Here is a 24,345-nt window from a genome sequence, read left to right as displayed (position 1 = left end):
AGGCGTGGGTAATGCTCAAGCGATGGGTCCAGGTGTAGTTGAAGCCAGGCCAAACCAAGGCAGGGCCAGGCCATTGCTGTGGTACCGCAGCCTCAGAGGGCCTTTGGGCAGCCAGCCCAATGTGGGCTTTTCCTCAAGTTGTGTTGGTCTAACAGCTTAGAAAGGGGAAAAGGCCGGGCTGGGACAAGGGCTGAAAATGTTGCAAATGAGGGTTTGGGTTTTTTCCTCATCGCAACTGTATCTTGACGCTGCTATATTCAGATATGGCTCAGCTCATCTTTCTCTAAAAACAAAAGGAAGAGATTAGCATAGATTTAAAACAAACAACAAAACCATAATTGTGGATGTTGGCTTCCTTTTGAGAAAAACTTGGGACAGTATAAGGTTTCCAATTAATCCGCATAGTTCTATGTAGTTTTGATGCAAAACTGCATGCATCTCGTTAGTTTTTACTAAATTACATTGACTTCTTGGATTTCTTTTGAATGTTGTTGGTTGGAAGCTGCTTGAAATCCTCGTTAGCCCTGTTGTGGAATATTTATATTGCTCTTATTCAGAAAAATTTAATAACCTATTTTCTGGTTAGTTTAATAAATAGTAATTCCCATGATACCATTCCTACTCAAACATACAGTCTTAGGCAGTGCTTTCATAGTCCGTGAGGCCCAAATCTGTGGTTTTGTGATATGAAAAGAATACACTAATAGTAGATTTGAGACCTTAACATAACATTGAAATATTTTCATGGAAACTAAATTATTGAAGTAAAGTGGTTAAGGTATTTTCATTTCAAGTAGATATTTCCAAAGGAAAATAGAATAACATGGTGTCTTTCATCTTGTTTTCTATTCTATATTATTTTAAAGCTTTTATTTTTGTACACATAGCACATACTATTAATAAGCCATAGTTTATCTCAAATATATATGAAATTGAAGGGAACATGAGGAATTCAGTTTGCTAGTTGGCAAATAAATTCTCAAATTGTACATAGATAATATATGAGGAATTTGATTTTTAAAGGTAAATTGTGCCAATTTAGTATTGAACATAAGAAAGAAACCAAGCTACAAAATAAGTTGATTTGTTCAAAGATGGTTATCCAGAAGGGAGAGTTCCAATGTGTGAAAATACGACTTTTTCCTCTTCCTATTCATTCCCTGGCAGTCAGGGGACTGTCATGAGGAAAGCAATGCTATCATGTTTCAGCTGTTCAGGTTATTGTCCAATGATTCTCATCCCATTTTTGTTTATGCTACATGATTGCTAAAATCCATAGCTACTTTTCCTTTGTTTTGGCTAGAAGATTTCTACTTGTCTCCTGTCGTAAGCTGCACAAATGGTATTGGTCTGACTTCCTAAACACAGCTCCAGCTCTTTTCCCACTGGGATTCAAACTACTTGTCCCTGTCTTCTCTTCTTCTCCAAAATATTTTCAAATTCCTTGTGCCTTTTAAGATTACAACTATTTCTGTATCCACAGTAGTGGCTGATAGTCATTTAGGCTTCTGTTTTCCTTTTACCTTGCCTTCTGGGGGGTTAGTTTTTTGTTTGGTTTGGTTTGTTTTCCTGGAAGTGCTTACTTTGCCAACATTCTTAATCTACTGATGTCAGTAAAGAAGAAAGATAAATGAGTATTTTTTTTTTTTCTGAAACACAGTATTAGAGTTTCGTATGGCTTTTGACTTCAGCTCTTACTCTGTCTGTTACCTTAGTGATGAGTCCCCCTGACAGCTAAAGTAAAATCTCTTGCTCTCTTCATATGTGCACATCCTACTTTATGAATTTCTTTCTTGCCCCAAAAACCCTATGCGAAGTGAAACAATGTCGGTATAGAGGGAGACTGTATTCCATTTTAGCTTGTGCCTGGTTTTGGGGATATTACCTGAAGGCTGTGGCTGTGGGTTTGGTTGGTTTAGCGAGGTACATAATGAATGCTCCAATGACTCTTCTGTTCTGTGAAGAATGATGCTGTTGACATGTGCTTTATGTTAAGAAACAACCTTCCCTTCCCCCAATTGATGAAAAAAATCCAAACAAATAAAGGATCATGAGCCATGTGTGGCTTTGTAAGTAAAGGCCTTAAGACAGAGTTCAAAGTTGGGAATCTTGAGCAGCAAGAGGCATCCTGCTAATTCAGGTTGCCTGGAGGCTGGGGAAGCACGGGATGCTCTCTCCGCCGGTGCTCAGGTGATTAGAGCTTGGATATTGAGCAGTGTAACACTTGCAACCCTCTGTAGATTGAGGTAAATTTTTATTGATGTAGATTTGTAGATTTTTATGTCACTTTGGTTTTGTTAATTTAGACCCTAGTCAGGCAAAGGTCTTATGCACATGCTTCAGCCATCTCCGAGTGCTTCACAAACTCAGATCTTAAATAATAGCACCTGTAGAGCAAGGACTTCTCTCAGATTCCTGCAAAATGTGCTTGGTAAGTAATTTCATGTGGCCTATTTTAAAGAGTTTGTGTTGGATTAATCAAATTGCGTCTAGCGTCTCAGAGCCATCTCTCCAATTAATCTTGTCTATGGTATTTGAAAGAAATTTATATATTCATTTGGGCTTCCTGTGCATTGCTTAATGAGATAATATATTGTCTTAAGTAGAATGAACATGGCATAAAACTGCAATGACAATATTTGGCATGTTAGCAATTAAAAAGTAATAGGAGAAAACTGTCAAACTGGGTTACTGTGACGATTAAGGAAATCCAGGGTTGGAATTGGCTGTTAGTATGTAGCATGCTTACCATAGCAGGAGAAGAGATAACAGGCTCAGTTAGAGTAGGATAAAGTATAATATTAATCAGAAGACTATCTTTGCTCAGCAGTGTAGTTTTGCGCTACCGTTTCACAAGCCACTTAACAAATAACCTCTCCACACAGAGGAACTACAGACAACAGAAGGGCGACAATGTCTGCATGTTATAATCTGGCTTGCTAATTGGTAGGTAACTACCCTCTGGCACGTTTGCCCAGTATGTCACCTGCAAGGTAATTTAGAGGCGCACATATCTGATGCTTTCGAAAATGATTTTTCCACTCTCAACTGGATTAAAAAAAGAGGGCGGGGGGAGTTTCACTGCTCTCAGTAGAGCACAGCAATGAAACACCTGGGAATCCAAAATCTGATCAAAGCTCTTCGGCAAGCATGTAAAGTTAGTTTTTCTTGGCTGCAAGTGCAGAAAGTTAAGCATGCTAAATGGTATTTTTCAAGTCTTTTCCCTCCTGATGTCATCTTTAAATCTGGTAATTCATCCTTAACCGGTGAGGCAACGTTATTCACAAGAGGAATTCATTCAGAGAAGGCTTTCTCCTGGCACTTCCTTCCTGTGGCCGTTTCCCAGCGCTGAGCGCGCTGTTGATGCTCCTGGAGCCCGCGGACAGCTGATGGCTGGGATGCGCCAGCCACAGGGGCGAGGGCCGCACCGGGAGCGCCTGGCTCCTGGAAATGCCTGGCTTCCTGGGTGCCTTTGAATTCATGGGAGCCCAACCGGGTGAGCGTATCAGAGCTCCACAGAAAGGAAAACGTTGTCACGTTCTGTGTTGTAGGGGCTTGTGCAAGGTATAAATGAGATGTGAATTACCACCTGCATGCTTGAGGGGGTAACAAGTGTTAAGAACAGTGAAAGGCATTTTTCACAGAAAGTATAGAAGAAAAAGATGTTGTTTCTTATGGTTTTAGTGTCATCCTTTGTAGTTTTGTAACTTACGGATTTTACTGCATTTCATTGTATGTGGCTCTGATAGCTTTAGCACTTTCTCTTTCACTTATGAGAATTTAACAAAATGGGATTTAATTCAGACGTACTAATGTGGTTCCCCTATGCTAAATAGAAAAGTTTATTGCAAGTGCATTTCTTTAGATTTAATCATGGAATACTGGGGGCAAGTAAATGTATTAGCTAAATTTGTTTGTTATAATTACATGGTATTTAAACAACACAGAAGTAATGTAACTGGATAGATATCTTTTAAGGCTTAATTACAGGATTGTTTGTGTATGCCAGTTACCAAAGGATAAGTACAGGCGTTCAATACAACGACATGTCTGGAACTTGCCTATATCTGTCGTCTAGCTAAGTTTCAATAACAATCATACAGTTTAGAATTAAGTTTGTCTGAAATGAGACTATAAAATCTGCTAGTTGGTGGTTTCCAAATTGAAACTTTTCCATGATTTAGCTGGACTTAAATTTGCTTTCCCATTTTCTGTCATCTTACTTCATGAACATTGTCTAAGAAACATTTTTTCATGCTGTATTGTCTACTTCTCTTTTTCAAGCTGAAGCCCACTAAGCATCTTTCTGGGTCCCTACACTTGCTTTATTGCCCATATGCCTGCTTTGGTCTAAACTCTCAGTCTTCTAGTGCACAACTAAAACAAGGGAAGAGCTGTTACTGCATGTAAGTGTGTGCAGCAGTAGAGATTTATGATTGTTGTCTGCATTCATAAAACCCTTAGGAAATCCTGTCAATTACTGGAATTCATCTTTATCATAAGGAGAATTCCCCTCTCTTCCTCACCATTCTTGTATCCACAAGCACCCTCTTCTCTTTAACCCTGTATTTTATAACAGGGGATTTAATCTCCCTTTCTTCGCCACCTTGTCCATCACTTTCCTCTTCCAGATCTGCAAACCATGTCTTCTGCTCCAGTGACATAACTCTTGGTACCTTGCCAAGCGTTTAGCTTAAGTTGGACTGCTGAAGTGATGACATGAGATTTTTCTGAGTAGCTATGATATTTATCCAGGGAGTCTACAGTCTGTCCCAAGATGTTGTACTTCAGTTCGGACTGGCTACCTGACATCTCATGATACATTGCAATGCCTCAAGTAGGAATTTGGAAAAGGGATCTTAGACTTCTTGGGTGGTGAGGGAGTGACTGAGCGACAGGTCTGTGGCAGCAATAACATAATCTTTGCCAGAATACTCAAAAAAGAGTGGGTGGCTGGTATGAGTGGCACTGAGGTTTTAAGTTTGTTTTTCATCTGGATATTATACTTTTATGGATTGCTGGTTAGCACATTTTGAATGCAGAACAGCTCTTAGTTTTATGAACTGGTAGGACATAAGGACAGCAGGCGTATATTAGTGTTAAATTATAGATTCTGTTTTTCTTTTTTATGCTATGCACTTCCAGTTAGTTAGAAAAACACATTTTTATTTAATTTCCTGTAGAATTTCCTAATTAAAAAAAAGGCCTTTTTGAGATCTTGCAAGTGCCTAGATAACTTGCTCAGCCAGATTTTTCCAAATGTGCCTGGTTCTCAAGTATTCTAACATTTGCATAGTTTATGCACATCATTACATTAGAACATACATTAGAAAATGTAACGATCTTTCTCATCTTGGCTGTCTGGATGGCAGATGAGACTTTCTGCGTTTTCATCTGTTTTCATTAGTGTACCCAGCTTTCAATACGATTGCTGTTCAGTATGTGTTTTAACTTGCTATAAATAAAAAAACCCGACCCGTTTTATATTTGCTATAAGAATGGTAATACCAAGAGAAGGGAATTCTCCCTGTCCATTCCCTTGATATCTGCATCATGGTAGATGAGAGAGACTAAAATGTTTCCAACCAGAACACCCAGACCCAGTGTCAGTAATATGTGTAAGATGCTTTGTTTCTTTTCTGATTGACGTGAATGGGTTTGTGTGGCAAGGTTTTGGCAGCGGGGGACGGGGCTATAGGGGTGGCTTCTGTAAGAAGCTGCGAGAAGCTTCCCCTGTGTCCGATAGAGCCAATGCCAGCCAGCTCCAAGACAGACCCACCGCTGGCCAAGGCCGAGCCCATCAGCGATGTTGGTAGTGCCTCTGGGATAACATATTTAAGAAAGGGGGAAAACAACTGCGGAACAGCAGCCGGAGAAGAGAGGAGTGAGAATATGTGAGAGAAACAGCTCTGCAGACACCAGCTCAGTGAAGAAGGAGGGGAGGAGGTGCTCCAGGCACTGGAGCAGAGATTCTCCTGCAGCCCGTGGTGAAAACCACGGTGAGGCAGGCTGTCCCACGGCAGTCCGTGGAGGTCCATGGTGGAGCAGATATCCACCTGCAGCCCATGGAGGACCCTACGCTGGAGCAGGTGGATGCCCAAAGGAGTCTGTGACCCTGTGGGAAGCCTGTGCTGGAGCAAGCTCCTGGCAGGACCCGTGGAGAGAGGAGCCCATGCTGGAGCAGGTTTGCTGGCAGGACTTGTGACCCCATGGGGGACCCACACTGGAGCAGTCTGTTCCTGAAGGACTGCACCCCGTGGAAGGGACCCACTCTGGAGCAGTTTGTGGAGAACTGCAGCCAGTGGGAATGAACCACGTTGGAGAAGTTTGTGGAGAACTGTCTCCCGTGGGAGGGACCCCACGCTGGAGCAGGGGAAGAGTGTGAGGAGGAAGGAGCAGCAGAAACAACATGTGGTGAACTGACCACAACCCCCATTCCCCGTCCCCCTCTGCTGCTCGGGGGGGAGGAGGTAGAGAAAATCAGGAGTGAAGTTGAGTCCAGGAAGAAGGGAGGGGTTGGGGGGAAGGTGTTTTTAAGATTGGGTTTTATTTCTCATTATCCTACTCTGATTCTGATTGGTAATAAATTAAACTAATTTCCCCAAGTCGAGTCTGTTTTGCCTGTGACAGTAATGGTGAGTGATCTCCCTGTCCTTATCTCGACCCATGAGCCTTTCGTTACATTTTCTCTCCCCTGTCCAGCTGAGGATGGGAGTGATAGAGCAGCTTTCATGGGCACCGGGCATCCAGCCAGGGTCAACCCACCACATGTGAGCTTGCAGTGATGTGTGGTTAGGGCGTCAGAGTACATCTAGAAAGAAGTTGGTGATCTGTAATCTTACGGCGTGGAGAACACTGCTTTGAAGTGAGGTAGCAAAGAGTTCAAACTGAGGATGTAATGTTAGCTGGTTTCAGCACTATATTGGCTATTCCACAGAGAAGTTTATTTCATGCATGACAGTTGTGCTGCTTTTGGTCAGAGGTGATGATTTCTGGACTCTGATATTACAGTATCTAAAATCTGTAAAAACCTTTTCATTCACTAGTTTGTCATTGGCTGAGTCACTAATTTCTGTGTGGCAATGCCCCCAAAGTTCTCTTCCACTTACAAACCCATGCTGTCCGTCATAAACAAGAGCTTTCCTGGCAGTGGTTTCTTTTAGTGGGGGAAAAAATGACAATTGTAGTATGAAATGTTTTAGAGATGGAACTTCTGAGTTTGTAATGACTGGAGGCCATTACTCTTCTAAGGATGCTTCTAGACACTTTTAGAAAGAAATATGGTACTTCAAGTTTGAAAGTAGTTTTGTTTGTGTTCCTGCTTGCTGCCCTTGCTGTGGGTAGCACAATGGGTTTCATTAGTGGAGGTAAATATTCTGTCGCTCTTGGATCCCAAGTAATATCGATGAGCTGTTGTAGGAGGAAGTTTCAGTTCCTGAACATCCTGGAGCCATAGGCAGTTGCCTACACTAAAAGACAGTGCTGTTGTCCAGAATCCTTGCCTTATTTTCATACATGAGTTCATAAGCCACTTATGCTTTCAAGTATCTGGAAGACACCTGAGAATAGAGTGGATTAGATTTGCTGAAATTTGGTCAGAGCGGTGGGAGGTGGTGGTCCCCTGCAGCAGTGCAGAGCAGGTCAGTGTGCCTGTGTCCGTGACCTGCTGTGCGGCGTTCTTCGTCTGAGCTGCTGGCGGAGCGTCTGCGCTTACTTGGAACAGGCCGTGGTGATTCAAGTGCTGATGATTTCAGTTGATTTCAGTTCTACTCTGGAAGGAGTAACCTTGAGAAGGGATTCAAAACGTGAACTATCATGGAAGGTGATCAAGAGTAAATTGAGCTTTTCAGGACGCTGTGGCCATCTGCTTTCTTCCTAATATAATTCAAAGTGCTGGTTGTGCTGTGTGAAGTAGAACAAAGATAATTTGTAATGAATGTTCAACTAATTTCACTGTACTTAGTGGTTTTTGTGCAAAAGCCAAAGCATCTCACATACCTTCATGGTTTGAAAATACTTGCGAAATTCCTTCAGCAAACAATTTCTCATCTGGCAGTTTCTGTGATTGTGTGTACAGAATTCTCTGCAGTAGAAGAATTTTGGCATAAATTTTACACTTTTGTTAACACCATTTTAAGCTGTGTGTTTGGTTTTTCGTTTGTTTGTTTTTTCTTTTTTTAACATAGCATGCCATGGCATTGACAGACTATTAAGGGCCACCGCGCTGTTCACCACCGTATCAGCTGACTGTTCAGGGCAGATGTAAATGAGAAAGTGCTTAAAATAGCAGCCCTTTTTCAATGTGAAGATTGCCAATATTGTAATAGCCCTGGATTTGAGCTACAGCAGTAGGGAGCACTGGAAAATGGTTCTTTGTTCACTGCAGTCACAGAACTGTTTTTATTTCTTGATTGGATAAGCTGCGCTACAAAATGGAGTAGTGTCCATTGCACTTGCATATGCAATTTGATAGTCAAAACTATTTATAATTGAATTTTCTTGTAGTGAATTTACAATAGCAACAAATCAATATGACTCATTATTTGTGGAAGATAAATATGAAAACATGGTCAATTCTAATGAAAGTCTGTTTCACACTCAAAAGACTATTTTCAATTTATACTTTGTCCAGTGTTCACTCACATTATTGATTCTTTCATAATTTAGATTTCATCATGGGAATTATAGGCCAGTTCTAAATTCATTAGAATGAGCTTTGTATGGCTACCAGAAGTTGCTGTGGATTTCTGTTAGTGCTCGTGTTGGGGTGAAGGTGTAGCGGGCTTGTGATTTCTTTTGATCAAGCTTTGGCAGATCTTTGGTAATAAGAAATGTAGAATTATTAAATCTGCATTCACCTAAGCCTGCAATTAACTTCTTGTCTTTAAGCATATGACTGCCTGAAGGAGTTGGCTTTGCTTGGTCTGCATCTGAGAATGTGAACCTATTTCTACTTAAAATAATGGGAGAACTAGTAAGTAGAGGAACGGGGACTGTTATATTTGGAATCTGTGATTACTTATGCTTAGATCTGTAACATGTTCATGTATATCAAAGCGAATTAGTATGTATTAGAAGGCTTGAATTCTTACTGAGCTTTTCTTTAAAAAGTATTTTGTAATTAGTGCAAACAGCTGACATTGCACGAGAACTGGGGACTAACTAAGGATGGGCAAGTAAACGGAAGGCTGGGAAGTCAGAACATGATTTTTTGGTTTTTCACTTGAACTCGCACCATGTTAGTTACAAGACCTAGTTCTGGAATAGTTTCCCCTGGAGAGTGAAGGTATGTAACAGACAGGAGAGCAGTCTTTGCTTGTAAAGGTGCTGTGATGAAAGATAGGGAGCATTTCAAGGGGAAAAAAAAAAAAATTACATAGGGTGGGGGAAATGTTACAATTTTTTTTTCAAATTATTGAAAACATTCGTTTTTTCTTTTGTAAATGTTCTGTCAGCAATTGGAATTTTTATACATTGTGCTAATCCTACCTTTATATAAAAGTCATAAATCTTATGAATTAACGTGTCAAGCAGTTACCAGAACTCTTCAGTCTGTTTCTTTTTATGGAGTGATCTGACACGTTTTGCAAACAGCAGACCTAGGTGCTCTGCATGAGTCCCAAACTGGATTTTTAGCGATCAGCTCACAGGAATGGACTCTGGCACTACTTCCAATCAGGCGAGAAAATGTGGTTTAACTTAAAGGCAATAATACTGGAAAGAAGATATGAATTATTGACCTTTTGACATTGGATTTTAAAGTTTAGCATAATGGTACTGTGGCCTATGAATGTTTTTATTGGTGCTTCCATTAGTTCCCTAATAATCTTGACATTTCCACTTACATTACGTTTTCTGGAGCACGGAAGTCTCCTTTTTTTGGTCTCCCTATTTTTCAATCACGCAGATACATTTAATGGCTAATTAGCAGAATGAGTTTTGTTGCTCACATTGCTTATGGAATTGGAGGGATATGATTTGAACTTTTAGCTGACCTCTAAAAATATATATGCAGCTATTTACAAACACAAGTCACAACTTCTTTGTTTATTCTATGAAGAAAATACAATAGTGTAACTGCCAACAACTAAAATCTGTAATAGAGGGAAAACAATTTTGCAGCTAATAGTGAAAATGCAATTTGCGATACTGTAAGGCAATAAAAGAAAGGTCCAGTCAGGGTCTGTCTTGAAAGCAGCAGCATTTCTGGGCAGTTCAGAATAACCTATATACATTACAAAATAGTTTCTTTTATAAAGATGTTTTCATTATAGCAAATAGTTTGGATATTTTTAATATAGACTTGTGCGTATTACATATTTCTGATAACTTTTGCTGACATCCAGCAAGTTCTGAAGTCCTGGAAGTCTCTTGAGGTTTTCTAGTGCAGAGACCAAAAAAAATTGCTAAATGCTTCCAGTGCTCCAGCCCTGAAGCAACATTCTGCAACCAGATGATACATATAAACTCGCTTCCCACAAGAGAGCAGTCTAGTGCTGAAGGAAAAAAAAAAATCTATGTTTTTAATATCAGATGGTTTTAACCCAAGCATCTGTTTTGAAATTTTCTTAATTCAGAAAATGTCATGTTAAAGAAAGTGCAAAGTACTTTAAAACCATTAGGAATGAATAAGGCAATTTGGAGGAATGACAAACCACTAGTTCTTTTTGAACATGAGGAATGCTCTTGCAAGAGCCCTGGAAGAGCAATAGTGCTGGAAGAGTCATTACTGCTGGTACCTGCAGCATCAGTGGTGGTGGTTCTAAGCCAAGAAGCCGAGATGTTGCAGTGACATGTTGCCACCTCTGTGACAACTGAACACCCTGAGCCCATTTCACAGATGTTGGTTTTCTTGCAGCTAGATAGCCAGCACGGGCCTCAGTTGCTGAGAGGAAGGGAATAGAAGCTGATGTATTACAGCAAGAAATGCTTTTGCGCTGTACCCTAAGGGTTACTTCTGTAGTTGTCAGTGTCTTCTGCCATTTCACAAGGTTGTCTTCGCTGGAATGAAATCGACAAATAAGAACATGGTGTAGGTGTGATGTCTGTCCTTAATTAACTGCTTCATACAACTAATGCTTTGATCTGTGATAAGTAAAGGGACTTAAGATTTCATTTTGTACTGGTAACACCTAAATTTGCAATTTTGCTGAGAATTTGTCAGCTTGGCCACATCACTAGCACAGTGCTTTACTGCAAAAAGCCTTTTTGACCCTCCTGCTAAATGGTAGTGGAGCTATTAAAATAAACACCAGTGGATCTAATCTTTTCAGTGCAGGACACTGAGTGAACATGACTTGATGTCTGGCAGTAGAGAAACATGTTGTCATTCAAATATTAAAGGAAAAGTTTGTATTTTTAATGCCAAACAGGCAAATTATAGCCAATTTTTTGAAATCAAACGTGCATAAGCCCAGTGTAAAACCGAATTTTATTTTCTTTTAATATTTTTAAAGGAAATTATTTTACTCTTACTACAGTATCCTTTCTGTTGTATACTGTGATGGGCTACTTGAGCTTCTGCCAGTTCAATTGACACATGTTTCTGCCAGCATAAAAGAAAGCAGCTCCCTTCACTGGAATTTTCCTAGTTTGTACCAGGAGAGAATTTAGTTCTACTTGACCTTAGAGGTTATTTCTCAAACAGCCTCTTTAAAATTATTTTCTGTAGTGGCTCTTCGAGAAAAGCAGTATATGCATCAGTAATGCCTTGGAAACATTCAAGGTTGGTATGTCCCGACGCACACACATTTTCCTCCATCCAACGGGCAATCTTGATCAGTTGGATACCTTCTTGTGGTCTTGTACCTTAGATTTATGTGAAATGTGAGATTCAAAATAGATACTTTTATTTTAGGATTGATCTTCTTACAGAACTTGCTTGTTTGCTAACTTGTTTCTTGGGGAAAAGTATTTCAAATAATTGCCTTCCTTACAAAGACAAGAGTACAGGATAGGCCATCTCCTTTGGCAGCCTTTTGAGATACCACTGATTGCAGATAAATATTAGTCTGTTTTTCTTGATAGTGTCTTAACTCTACCTCTTCTGAGGCTTTGTTCTTCCCTCTTTTCCTCTGAACTATCCTTGGGTTTAGCCATCTTTCCGAGGAAGTGATGTTGATGTGGTTATGCTGTGCCTGCTTGTGTAATAATTTTCTGCTGATACATTTTTAATCTGTTGATAAAAGATAAGGATGGAGGTCAAAGGCAGGAAGTTCCTACTGGTATTGCAGAAACCAGTGCTTGGGCAAAGTGAAAAAGCCCACCTGGGAGCCCCCTTTTGCCCTTGCACAAAGATTACTGTGTCACTTCGCAGTTGTCTTTTCTCTGTGCGCTTTGTCTGATCCCTTGATACCAATCCTTGCTGGACTGTTAAGGCACCTTGGAAGCAACCAGGGCACATGCTGCCTCCTGGCCCAGCACCTAGGTGGAGCTTGGGGGAGATGCTGGGGGCGTCCCGGGCGGCACGCTGGTGTGAGAAAGGGGAAAGGTGGAGTTACTGCAGTAAGTAGGCACAGGGCATACAAGTCCACAGGTCTACTCTTTGCAGGATGTTTTCTTCAGTCATCTTGATATTTTTCTGCCCAGTCCTGGAGATCTCTAGGTCTCCTCCTTGCTGGTATATTGGTGGTATTTTTATTCATGAGCCTGTCCTGCTCCCACACTGAGACCGTGGTCTCTGTATAGAAGCACAGCTATGGGGCGTGTGTGCTAGATGGGATCCAGTAGCACAGAGGTTCCCAAACTGTGGTCTCCAGAAGGCTGCTTGTATGTTGCTGGCTCTCTGTTTGTTTGCAGCTGCTAAATTGCATTAAAGACTGCTAAAAATAGGCTAAACATTTCCCACTTACTTTCCAAGCCAGCAATTGCTATAATCGCCACTAGTCATGGAGAATGTAAGTATGTGTGTGCAAGTGCGTGAGCATCTGTGACTGAGGGGCGAACTGTGGTGAAACAAGTTCTCAAAGAGAAGATCCTCTTTCCTTATCTTCTGCTGGATTAAGGGTTTTAGGGAATACTATCCAGGAATGGGAGGAGTTTTCCCTTCAATTCCCCTTTCCTTTATGCTTCATGGGAGTGAGATCAGATAATGTTGACTGACAGGTGAGGCACTCATGAAGACACTAGCTTGAATAAGGAGACAGTCCAGGCTATGAAAACATTCAGTTCCTCTACAGCAGCACAGAAGTTCTCTGAATTTTCATTGGCACAATCTGTTGCGAAGCCTTATAATTGTTTTAACTGACGTCCCATAGGGGAAAGGGAAGGTAACTCCGCTCTTTGATTAGTAGCTCCAGGCTGTCTGTAGACTCAATGGAAGGAATTTTGAGGGTTTTCTCTGAAACCATAAGTGCAGGATATTTTAGAACTGCAAGCTCAAAATATCAATTTAACATGATTGTTTGATCTCATTATCCCTCCCAAATATCCATTCAGTCTCTTTTGGATCATGCAGTGAAGAAATAAAGATTACGTTAACCCCAAACAAAAAAAGGCGCGTCATATCTCACGCTCTGTCAAGTACCCAGGTGCCAGTTATTCTACATTGGTATTCTGTTTTATTGAATGACTCTTGGACTCTTTTATCTGGAAGTTTTGTTGGGAAGATTTTAGCTCACTGTTTTATTGCTTCTTTGAGTCATCTTTGGCTTCCAAGCAAGCGCTCTGCCCAGTGCTGGCAGGGGAGGGACGGAGGCTGGGGGGAGGAAGGAATCAGGGTCTTTTATTAGAACTAGGTTGGAATCTTTTCTTTTCTCCCAATGAAGTTTTAGGGTTTTCCCTTAAAAAACCCAACCAGTTATGGTTGCATAAACATGATCATTTTAGGAAGAAAAAAAAACCCCAAACCTCCTCCCCAGCTGTGTCCCCACAATAAAGCCCACTGCTAAACTTTGGGCATTTCTTGATCAAGAAATGCAGAGGCTGGCTGTGAAAATGCTCAGTAAATTGAACGTTTTTCCTGGTTTTGATTTTTTTTTTTAAACTGTAGAGATGTTTCAATGGGAAGAGTTTCAGTTAACCTCTGTATTTCTCCCTGCAGTGAGGTCCAAAGCAGATGTGAGCAGAGATCACTGGGAGGAACTTGCAAAGTTTTTTGTAGAGGCTTACCTGGGGAGAACCGGCGAGATGCGATGGGTTACCAAGCTCATTAGCACAGCCTGTGCGTGGGAAGAGAAAGTTGAGCACGAAGAAAGAGCAACCGTCTCCTTGGTGTACGGTTTGTGCAGGCGGCTTGTGGCCTGCAACTATGAAATTGTAGCTGTATGAGACGGGAGGGAGAAGGAAGCAAAGGGGAGGGGAGCGGAGCTAGCACAGTGTTCGAGCCAGACAGTCATGGGAATTGAGATGAAGTTGTCAGGAGCAGAGGTGAGCGAAACCTTAAAGTCGGGGAGGCTGTTCTAATTCGAGAGGAATGGTGCTGTGGAGCCAGTTAATGGATCTAAGTGGAGTAGTTAGAGGGGAAGGTGAAGTCGATCTCAGGCTGGATTAATCCCTGATGTAATCTTGTTGGCATCATTGTGCTGGCTTCCCTCCTTTTCAAGCTTCAGTGGAATTCCTTCAAAGATATATTTGGCCCTTCCAGTTCTTGTTTTACCAGATTCCACTGAATCATCATGTTTTACCAGATGCTACTCAGAGCCTCTGCCCTGGATTACCTCACTGGTGTCAGGGCAGTGGGTCGGGTTACTGGGAGAGTAGGGTTCCTTATAAAGAAATTGTCATACTTGTGAAATGTTTTGCTTAATGAAGTTATGGCTGTAGCTGTTAAATTTGTAAGTATTTTCAGGGCCAAATAACCAAATAGATCAACAGCAAAACTCCATTTATTTGTGTGTGGGAGGCTGGCAAACTATTTCCCTCGTCTACTAGCTTAAACGCTGAAGAGTCAAGTTCCCTTTCCAGCTTTGTAACCAAGTGCTTCGGGATGTTGGACATTTCACATAGGATATGGTTCGCTGTTTCCCAGTCCATAATGCGGGAATGATAATACTCGCTATGCTTAGAACAATGTGAAGCTTAACTCACAAATTACAAATTACTTTGAAACTCTTCAGTACTAAGTGCTATGAAGAAGTGTGTGGTGTTACTGGATGCTGCTACATAGCCAGCCCTTGTTGAGCCAAAATATATTTAATCTGTTTCTAGTAATAATGTTTAAATATAACAAAACTATATCAGTATAGATGGCCTTCAGTAAAGGAAAAGAACAGATAAGAGTACTGGGAGAGGTATGTATCACTAGGATCTAGCAGCCTATCAAGTGAGGAATGCGTATTTATTTCTGTAGGAAACCACAAATCCTTTGTCAACAGAACTGACAGGTCATCCTTGACTTTTTAATCCACAGAACGGCCTTATTCATTTTAAATTTGCCTTGTATTACAGCATGTGAGTTCAGAGTCAGACCTGAACGTTCTCACCACATGGAAAAGATTTCAGTGGAGAGATGGAAAGCATTATTTTGTAAATGCATTTATTAACAGTGCAAACCGGAACAATTGAGCACGTCGGGCCTCAGCTTGGCTGCACCACGTCCCATGAATTTGTTGGTGATGGTTTAATTGTAGCTAAAAAAGAAAAACAGCAGTTTCAGTGAAGAAAACTGTACCATAAGGGCACCTTTTTTGCTCGTATACTACTGTATCTTGAATAATTGACTTTTTTGCTGCTGGAATTTTTTAAATTTGATTTTTCTATTTGAGATGTCAAAATATTACTGTATTTTTGTCAGTGGTCATAGACTTCATGGTCAGAATCTTGTTCAGTTTCATGTTTAGTTGTATTGATGCTAATAGAACTACTTAACCTCAGAAATGCAGTTTGTGAGCACCACTGTGATTATACCTGAAACGGAAACAGATTCCCGGGTTTTTCATGGGAATCTTGCTAGGAACAGCCTTTCTCCTTGGAGTTTACACAGTGGCGCTCATCCCTTATGAGAGAGAAATTTTATTGAAGAGTTCTCAAAGAATATAAATCTTTTTCATGAACTATATGTTGAGAAGTGGGATATTTACTTCCAGGCAGTAGAAGTGTTGCGCCAAGATGGACTCTGTGTGAAGAGGGTAGGCAAACTAAACAGATCCACCTGCTTCTTTTGCAGTACGATTGACACTTTCCATATTTGAAGAGGACAACCCAAATTGACCTAAATCTGCATGTTTCTAATAATAGAATGGAGTCAATAAACAAAAGCCGTGTGTACAGGAACTGTGCACCTGTTGCAGAGGTGACTTCTCACTGTGAGTAGCATCAGATGCCTGCTTACTGCTTTAAACCATTTGCATATTGACTTCCCTGAAACGTTGTGTTACACATCTCAGAGAATTCAATGAGGATGCTAATTGAAGGCCTCCAGATGATGCAGGATCACTACACCCTTCTTAGTATTGCTTGAAGAGTGGTGGAAGCGATCATCAGCTGTTTGTGTCCGTACCTTGCTATTAGTTCACATCTCTGCTGGCCCGGTGGCTCGTGTTAGTGCCCCCCTTAGCTTTCCTGGCTATATTTTATTCGGTTGCTCCATATATCACATGTTGAAAGAAAACCTTTTAGTTAAAAGACCAAGCAGACACAATGAGTGAAGGGGGAGCAGAGTGCCTGGGTGAAGGTAATTCTGAACAAATGCATGGCTGAAGGTAATGCTTGAACACAGTGTCATCTTTGTACCTTTTTATCAACCGCTTCTTGAGCATCGTTTGCTCTGAGAATGTCGTGAGATCTTTCAGTACCTCAGGGACCAAGGAAGTCAGTTTGTAGACCTTGCATGTAGTCTGTGTTTCACATAATTCCTGTTTAGAGAATCCTTAATGAGAGAGAAATAATTTCCAAATGTATCTCTCGTGCATTAATGCTTCTGTTGCATCAAAAGAAAATATTTTGGTTGAGATTATTTCAGAGTATTGACATAACAAAGGCTTGAAGCCAGATGACAGGCATTGCCATAAGTTTAACTCTGTTACTTTTCAGTGCAAACAAATGTACATGTGCACATGCAGGCATAACACCCCACCCCACACCCCCCCATTTTCCTAATGATGATCTGGGGTGGGCTTTGTCCACACTATGTCGGTACATACTGACACTACATCACTCTAAACATGACATATCACGTACTGAGTGTTAATCCAAATAAAAGATGAGCAGAAAAAGGAAGAGTAGTATTTATGAAACAGAACAATCTGAGGAAAACCTCTTGAGGACAGCATAAACATTGGAGCAGTTTCCATTTATGTAAATGCATTAAGGCAGTTTGTGAAGCTAAGTAAAATCAATCTGTGCCGTGGACAGGGAGGAGTGTGTTGGTGTTTGTGAACCAGTGCCCTGACTGTAAGGCAAACTGAAAAAATATTTTCTTATAACTCTCTTTTATCTTACTCCCAGACTTGGTTAGTTAGGTCTTTAACACAGACAGCAAACTTGGACTGAAAAGTCAATGATGCGGGTGTACGAGTACTCGAATGTTGGGAGATGGCTTTTTTGTACTCGCATGTGCTTTACATGCCAGCCTGAGCTCCGTGCAGAGCGGCTGCTGTGCCTGGGCAGGTTGGCCCACAGACTCTTCAGAAAGTACTTCCTAATTTCAGTGTGATGTTTCCTGTGACTGAGCCTTCGCTGGAGCAGGCTCTCTGTTTCTCTCCGTACTCTGCTTTCTGATGCACAGAAGGAAACTGTTGGCACCTTCATCTTGTACATTGAAGGTACAATTTGTACTTTTTTCTCTTAAGAATTTTTTTTCAAAGAAATGATGTAACTTTCTCTGTTGAACTACTTGTCTGCGTAGTATTCTAAAAGGTCTTTCAGTTCATATCTCCCTGTCTAAATCCCAAGAGACTAGTATGTGGTATATGGAGTTCTCCTAGCTAAGATAACACTGATCAGAGCACGAGTGTGGCTGGATTCTTAATGTTGTCAAGGAGCACCCAGAAGATGTGCAATGAAATGGAGATTTCTTTGGTGGTAACCTTCATCTAGATGGTTGATAGAGACTGAAACTGCAGGTTTGGTCTGGTTTTTATGGATGCTCAGCTAGGGATTCTGCCAAGGCAACTCAGTAATGCTTAATGGGATGCTTGTTTTGTAATCCGGAGTCAAGATACCAGTTTGTCCTATTGGCTGGTAGCCGCTGGCAGAGTGATCATCCCTGTGGTTAATTACCATGACTGATTTCCTAAGGTTTCTAGAGTAGGGGCCTAAACTGAGAGAATCTTCCAGGAGGCAACTTGGGATATTTAACTTGGGAGTTTCTTTCTTGGGTTGTTTGAGCAGGCATGTTCTCTTAGTGTACACACCTGAAAATTCAGTGATGTCATTGCTCTTCCCTGAGAAAAATAAAATAGCGTGATTCGTAAAAATGATGCATCTAATAAAAGGTAGATCTGGATCTAACTAGGCTCTGACTTCATAGTGAAACCTGGGTGGCAAACTGATGAAAAAGAACTTGAGCTAGCATGTGTATTTACAAAGGACAGAGTGAGAAAACTGAAACTTGAGTATTGAGTATGAGATTAAGACTAATATTTTTTTTTTCCTCTAAGCCCAATTTAAACATTGTGACTTGGTGTGTCACTCTGGCATCAAGTGCTGGAAGGAGCATGTGTGTTGTTGAAGTCCCAGACCAGTGGAGATGTTACTAGATTTGCTGTTACGCTTTTTGTCATTTACTGTATTCGTTCTCTCATTAGAAGAAACCATTTGTCAGCAAATCTATTGTACATTTTTCAGTTTAATGAACTGAAAGATGATTTGCTTCCTTTTCTTGGTATTTTTCCTTTGTTTTACTACCTGAGATTAGAGTAAGTTACTCGGTTTTATCTTTAGGAGAGCCTTCTCTTCTTCATTTAATCTTTGAACTTTGATCCTTTCTGTATGTGAACATCCATGGTATGTGATTGTGTGCTTTCTAATGTAATCTTAGCGCTCACAAAAGTTAAACAGCAGTTTTCTCTCTCTATTCTTATCCTTTCTTGTCCATGTCTCTCTTGCTCATCCATCATCCCAGGAAGAGCTACCTGTAATAAAATTCATTTCTGAGCACTCGTTAACATAGGAAACAATTTTTGCTCTTTATTTTTTTTTACTCAGTTAAAGCTGGGAATGGCAGTGGCTGAAGGTCATCTCCCCTACAGTGGCTGCAAATGTATGTTTGCGTGTTCATACGTACAGCAAATGTGGTCTTTTGGCATTGGAAATCAGGGATGTGAAGTTGCTCAACCTTACCTAATGATACAGTATTTCCCTCAAGGTGCTTTCATCTCAGTTGTTATTTTTGCTGCTACAGTCAATGACAAAAATACTGCAAGAGCTGTATGTAAAACCAGACACTAACACATACAGCACAGGACTAGAAATAACATTGATGAGATGGACTATTCCATCTCACAATTTTGATTCTTTTTATAATGTAGAAAAAATTAAGGCTCTAGTGTAGTTCATATCAAAAGATTACTTCTGAGAGCCTGGATAAACACTGCTAGAATCTATATTTCAACTTTCAAGTGTTTAACAAAGGATTATGGGATTGTCCTATAACCATGAGCTGAAATATGGGAATTTACATTTTCCTTTTTGCAGGGTAGTTCCTCTTAAAATTATACACTGAACAATGGCTTATTTTCTAGTGCCAGTACTCGATTCCAAATACTGTGGCTTGGCAGCAGCCAGGTCTCAGATTTCAACCACATGGATTTCAAAAAAATCAAAAGATCCTTATTTGGCACTCCACTCGCATATCTTAAAAAGCTGTGTTTGTGCGTCAGATTTAAAAATAATTGAAACCAGGGGTGCAAAAACTGAACTTTTCTTCCAGGATGTTTTGACTTCAATTGATTCCAAAAGCACTGAAGGGAACAGAATGGAAACCGTGTGCAGCATGCGGCATTGACAATGCGCGTAGAAACTTAACTTCATGGAGCATACGTACATGATACTACAGTGGCCCTTCTAAAAATACACATATTTATCTTTGATTTTGTATTTAAAACAAATATATACACACAAGTGCATGCTCTCATGACGAAACACTATGCAAATTTCATTTGGTAAATAGAAGGATAGCTTTGCCTATGAAAGTGTTGTGGATTTTTGTTGACTGAAAATTGATAGCTGTATCTGTATGTGCAATAATTTAAGACTGGAAGCGCAGTTTATGCAGAACTAAAACTGGTGAGGGAATTAGAATGGTGCCATACATTAGGTCAGAATGACAGAGGTTAATATCCTTATTTTTCAAAAATGTCTTTTTGAATCTTTAATATCTATGAATCTTTTTTTTTTGGCCATTAAAGTAAAATGTTACTGCTTGTGCCAGAAGTCACAACATACAAAAGGATGACTCTCCATTACACTGTGTTTTAGAAAGATTTGGAAAAAATGATGCAAACTCAGTAGCTGGCCTCCAGTAACCCGTTATGCAGAAACTTGTCCTTATTCCTAAAGAATTTTTGATTTCATCTGCAAAAAATTATTTGAAAAGTTGAGTATCGATCTTCGGGAAGTACAACATCCACCAAGGGAGTGACTTAAAACAGACATGTAGGTGGAGAAAACTCCAGCTTGCTTCTGTTTATTATTTATAGGTGAGGCAAAATGTCAGCTAAGAGAAAGTTATGCCAGAAATTATCAAGCAAAGCACAAATTCGTAGCCTATTATGAATTATCCTATAGGGTAGTATCATGACAAATAAAAATTAAACCCAACACGTACCAAGCATTGTTTTTCCATCTTTTTGTAAGAAAAATTCTTCTGTGGCTGATGACGACCCTTACAAGCCTTACCCCAACATGGCTATCTGGTACTTCCAAAAGGCGGAGGGATGTAAAGAGCAGCAAAGGGTCCTAAGTGAAAGACAAGAATGACAGGGCTGGGTCAGGTGCCCCACGTGACAAATACGTAATGTTGTTGTGTCCACACCGTGAAACAAATGAGGAAAACAATTGAGGAATCCGGAAGACACAAAGAAGCAACACAGTCCTCCACGACAAGTAAAGGGATTCTTTGGTCACACACATTTAAAAAAAGCAACCAAAACCACAAACCAAAGATGGGAAAAATCCAGCAAATTCCTACACACCCAATTACTCATCTTATGTAGCAGAAGTAAAGAAAATAAAAAACCTATTTACCAGATGGCACATTGAGGTTTGATCTTACGCCAGCCTTGGGCCTTCCGTGAATTCTTTTCAGTGTTCTTTTATGTTTGCTAAGTGTTCTACTTGCGCAGAAAACTAATGTGAAGTATTGTAATTCCAGTCACTCATCATTAGAAAGAGATCTCAATGGCCAAGTAAAAGAAAAACAAATGCATTGTAGTATGAAGGCAGTTCTGTTTATCAGCATTTTTTTAATCTTGGAGCTTTCTTGGCAGTCTAATACGTAGGTATACACAGAGGCATAAATAGACTCACTTGCTATGAACAATGGTGAATATTTTGTCAAATACTGATAGATTCTTTCTAAAGAATTTTGATACAGGTTCAGTTTGAGTTTGGGCCAAACAGGGACTGTCTATTTGAATTAAATAAAATTTGAAGTAATTAAAATAAGTTGAATTAATTAATCTTTTCCTCTTCTTGACTTCATATCCGAACTTATGATTTCCACTATGTCATTTGTTCTATTGCTTTTGTCCATATCCTTTGGCAAATTTCTTAATTCAGAGAGAAATCTCAGTTAAGGAGATTGTGACCTTTGTTACACCTTGGTTTAATAGCTCAGCAGGAGCTGGATTTGAGGGAGAGGGAAGACTTCACAGTGCATGAGGAGTTGGATTAAAACAAAAAACAAAATCCGTCTTCTCCAGACAGACAGAGGGATAAAACTTTCTCCTTTATCCCCACCACCCTGAAGAAAGCACATAGATAATATTAAAACTAAACACCAGGGAAAAAAAAACCAAAACAGAAGATTTCAAGCTGGCCTGGCCTGAGGGAGTACCACTTGATATTCATGTATAAACATCTGCTCAGTTTTACCGTGCGTGACATCATGTAAAAGACAGGGTGATTCACTGTAATCATGAAATACATTTTATTTCCAAATGGATGACACTTCTGTATTTATCTCTTCTCCTTATTGAAGTCTTTTCCCTATTACTGGTTGATGTCTTCTATTTTTGCTTGTATTTTGTTGCAGAGCTGAAATGAAGGGAGTGGAATATGGATCCCACCTCTAGGGGAAGCGTGAGTTGCAGTTTCATTTCTCGGTCATCTTTAGCTAGAAGTGGTGATACCGTCCTGACGTGTATTAGCAACAGCTAGATAGAAATAAAAAAAAAGGAAAGGGAATTCTCCTCTTTATCCTCTGATCTGGTTCTTATAAATTCTGGTTTTTGTTAGGCTTACAACTAATTCTCATGTCTTTTTATGGAGGTAAGCAGAAGTATGGAATCAAAAAATGTATGGTGCAGTCAACTGAAAAGAGTAGTGCAGTTCTTATTATCTGGGTTGAGTCAATGAACAAATTCTGAAAGCAAATCCCGGAGGAAGGCCAGTCCAACAATAGCATGATGTGTAGCCCTGATGTTATCAATATAAAACTTTGGCGATCTTCGTCCTGCTGAATTCTAACGGCAGAATTCGTTACCTTTACCAAGAATGAAATGCAGATCATTTATATTTCTGTCTGTTACCATATAGTAGGCTGCTTAACATTTATTTTGATGGGGCTGCATTCAAGTTTACAGCTTACTGAACTGTGAAAATAAGCTACTGTTCTATGAATGGAATTATATGAATTATTACTCAGTATTGATGCTGTAGTTTCTGAAGTAAATTTTGCTTAAACAGTAATTATTCTCTGAAATTATCACCCCACATTATCTGTTGGTGGTGCATGCCAAATTGTGTAGGCAAAGCTGATGACTGTGTCTCAGTAGCTCTGCACACAAGTGCTTAGTCTGCTTTTACTCTTGGTTCTCTGGGCATTTCTCACACGTTGTTTTCTCCTCTGCACCATTACCAGCAACAGCATCTCAGACAAAGTGGAGTCCCTGATTTCAAGCTTGATACAGAGTATGTAGTAGATCCTAAGTGACCTGATGCACCATTGAAGTTGGCTGTGCTTTGAGCTGGGAGTTGTACTGGACGACCTCCACTGCCCCGCTCCATTGTAAGTTACTCTGCTTCGATGAATGGGTCTGTTGGTTAACCTGTGTGTAACCAAGTTCAGTTTCCAAGGTCACGGAGAAGTAAAGTTGCTGTTGGCATTTAGAGTTGCTATTGAAGCATTTTTGCCTTTAAAGAGAGAGAAGAATTCGATTCACTTGTTTCTTCCAGACATCATGTGAAGATAGTGGCCATAGCCAGCTCATGAGAGCATGGTATTTAAAGACACAGCCTAGAAAGAAATTGGAATTGAAGCAGAAGAGAAAATTAGATCTTCTAAAGGAAGATCTTCATAGCACTTCCAATTTGGAAAGAAAAAAAAAAGTCAGAGTAATGTTTTTAATGTAATAATATCTTCGGTGTTACTACAGATGTTAGAAGTTTTAACTGTTGTATTTTGCATGGATATAATAATTTAAAAATTACTGTTAGCGAGAACTCAGCATGTCTGTTTATACATACATACAAATATACAAATGCATGTACATATAATATAGGATAATCTGTAAAAATGAATTAGATGGTGGCAGACTTCACTGTTTCTGGATTTACCTTGGCGTTTTTAAGTTAAATCCGAATGACACAGCCGTCTGAGTTGAGAAGCAAACAGGAGACCAATAATTGTGGGAGTCCATGTAGACACACACAAGTGCATTACAGTAGCCACAGTGTGCCTGAAACAAGTGAGATTAAAACTGTGAAAGTGTTCTACAATTAATTTCTTTTTTTGCACAGAACCAGGGACTAGTAGAATGATTAAGAAGTTCAACCCAAGGCTTTGGCATATTTCTTTATACCTTTGGAGCATCTGATAAGAGCACCCTAAAATATTTTGTGGGGTCAAGGAGTAATCTGTGTGGAGCTCTCCAGGGTTCTCTGGGTCAGACGAGTTATTCTTTGATCTGTCTCTGGGGCCTCAGTAAAAAACAGGCACAAAACAAAACCAACACCACACCTCCTCCTCTCCCCACCCCCCCCCCAACCCCAAACAAAGAACACCTAAATTAATCCAGTTATATGATATATGTGTGTTACACTCCAAATTTTGTTATAGGAGAAAAAAAAGGGAACAAACCTTGTATGACAAAAAGCCAGGAATTTTGGTGTAGTTGAAATCTTAGCAGTCTTATCAGAGTCTCTTTATTCTATATCTAAAGATTATGGAAAAAAAAATACTGTTGCAGAAAAGATATTCTCAGCAGTAATACAGTTAAAACTATTATACGCACGCTTCCTTGC

Source organism: Gavia stellata, chromosome 19, assembly GCF_030936135.1.
Source record: "Gavia stellata isolate bGavSte3 chromosome 19, bGavSte3.hap2, whole genome shotgun sequence".
In the NCBI taxonomy this organism is placed as follows: domain Eukaryota; kingdom Metazoa; phylum Chordata; class Aves; order Gaviiformes; family Gaviidae; genus Gavia; species Gavia stellata.
This window is presented reverse-complemented; position numbering follows the sequence as displayed.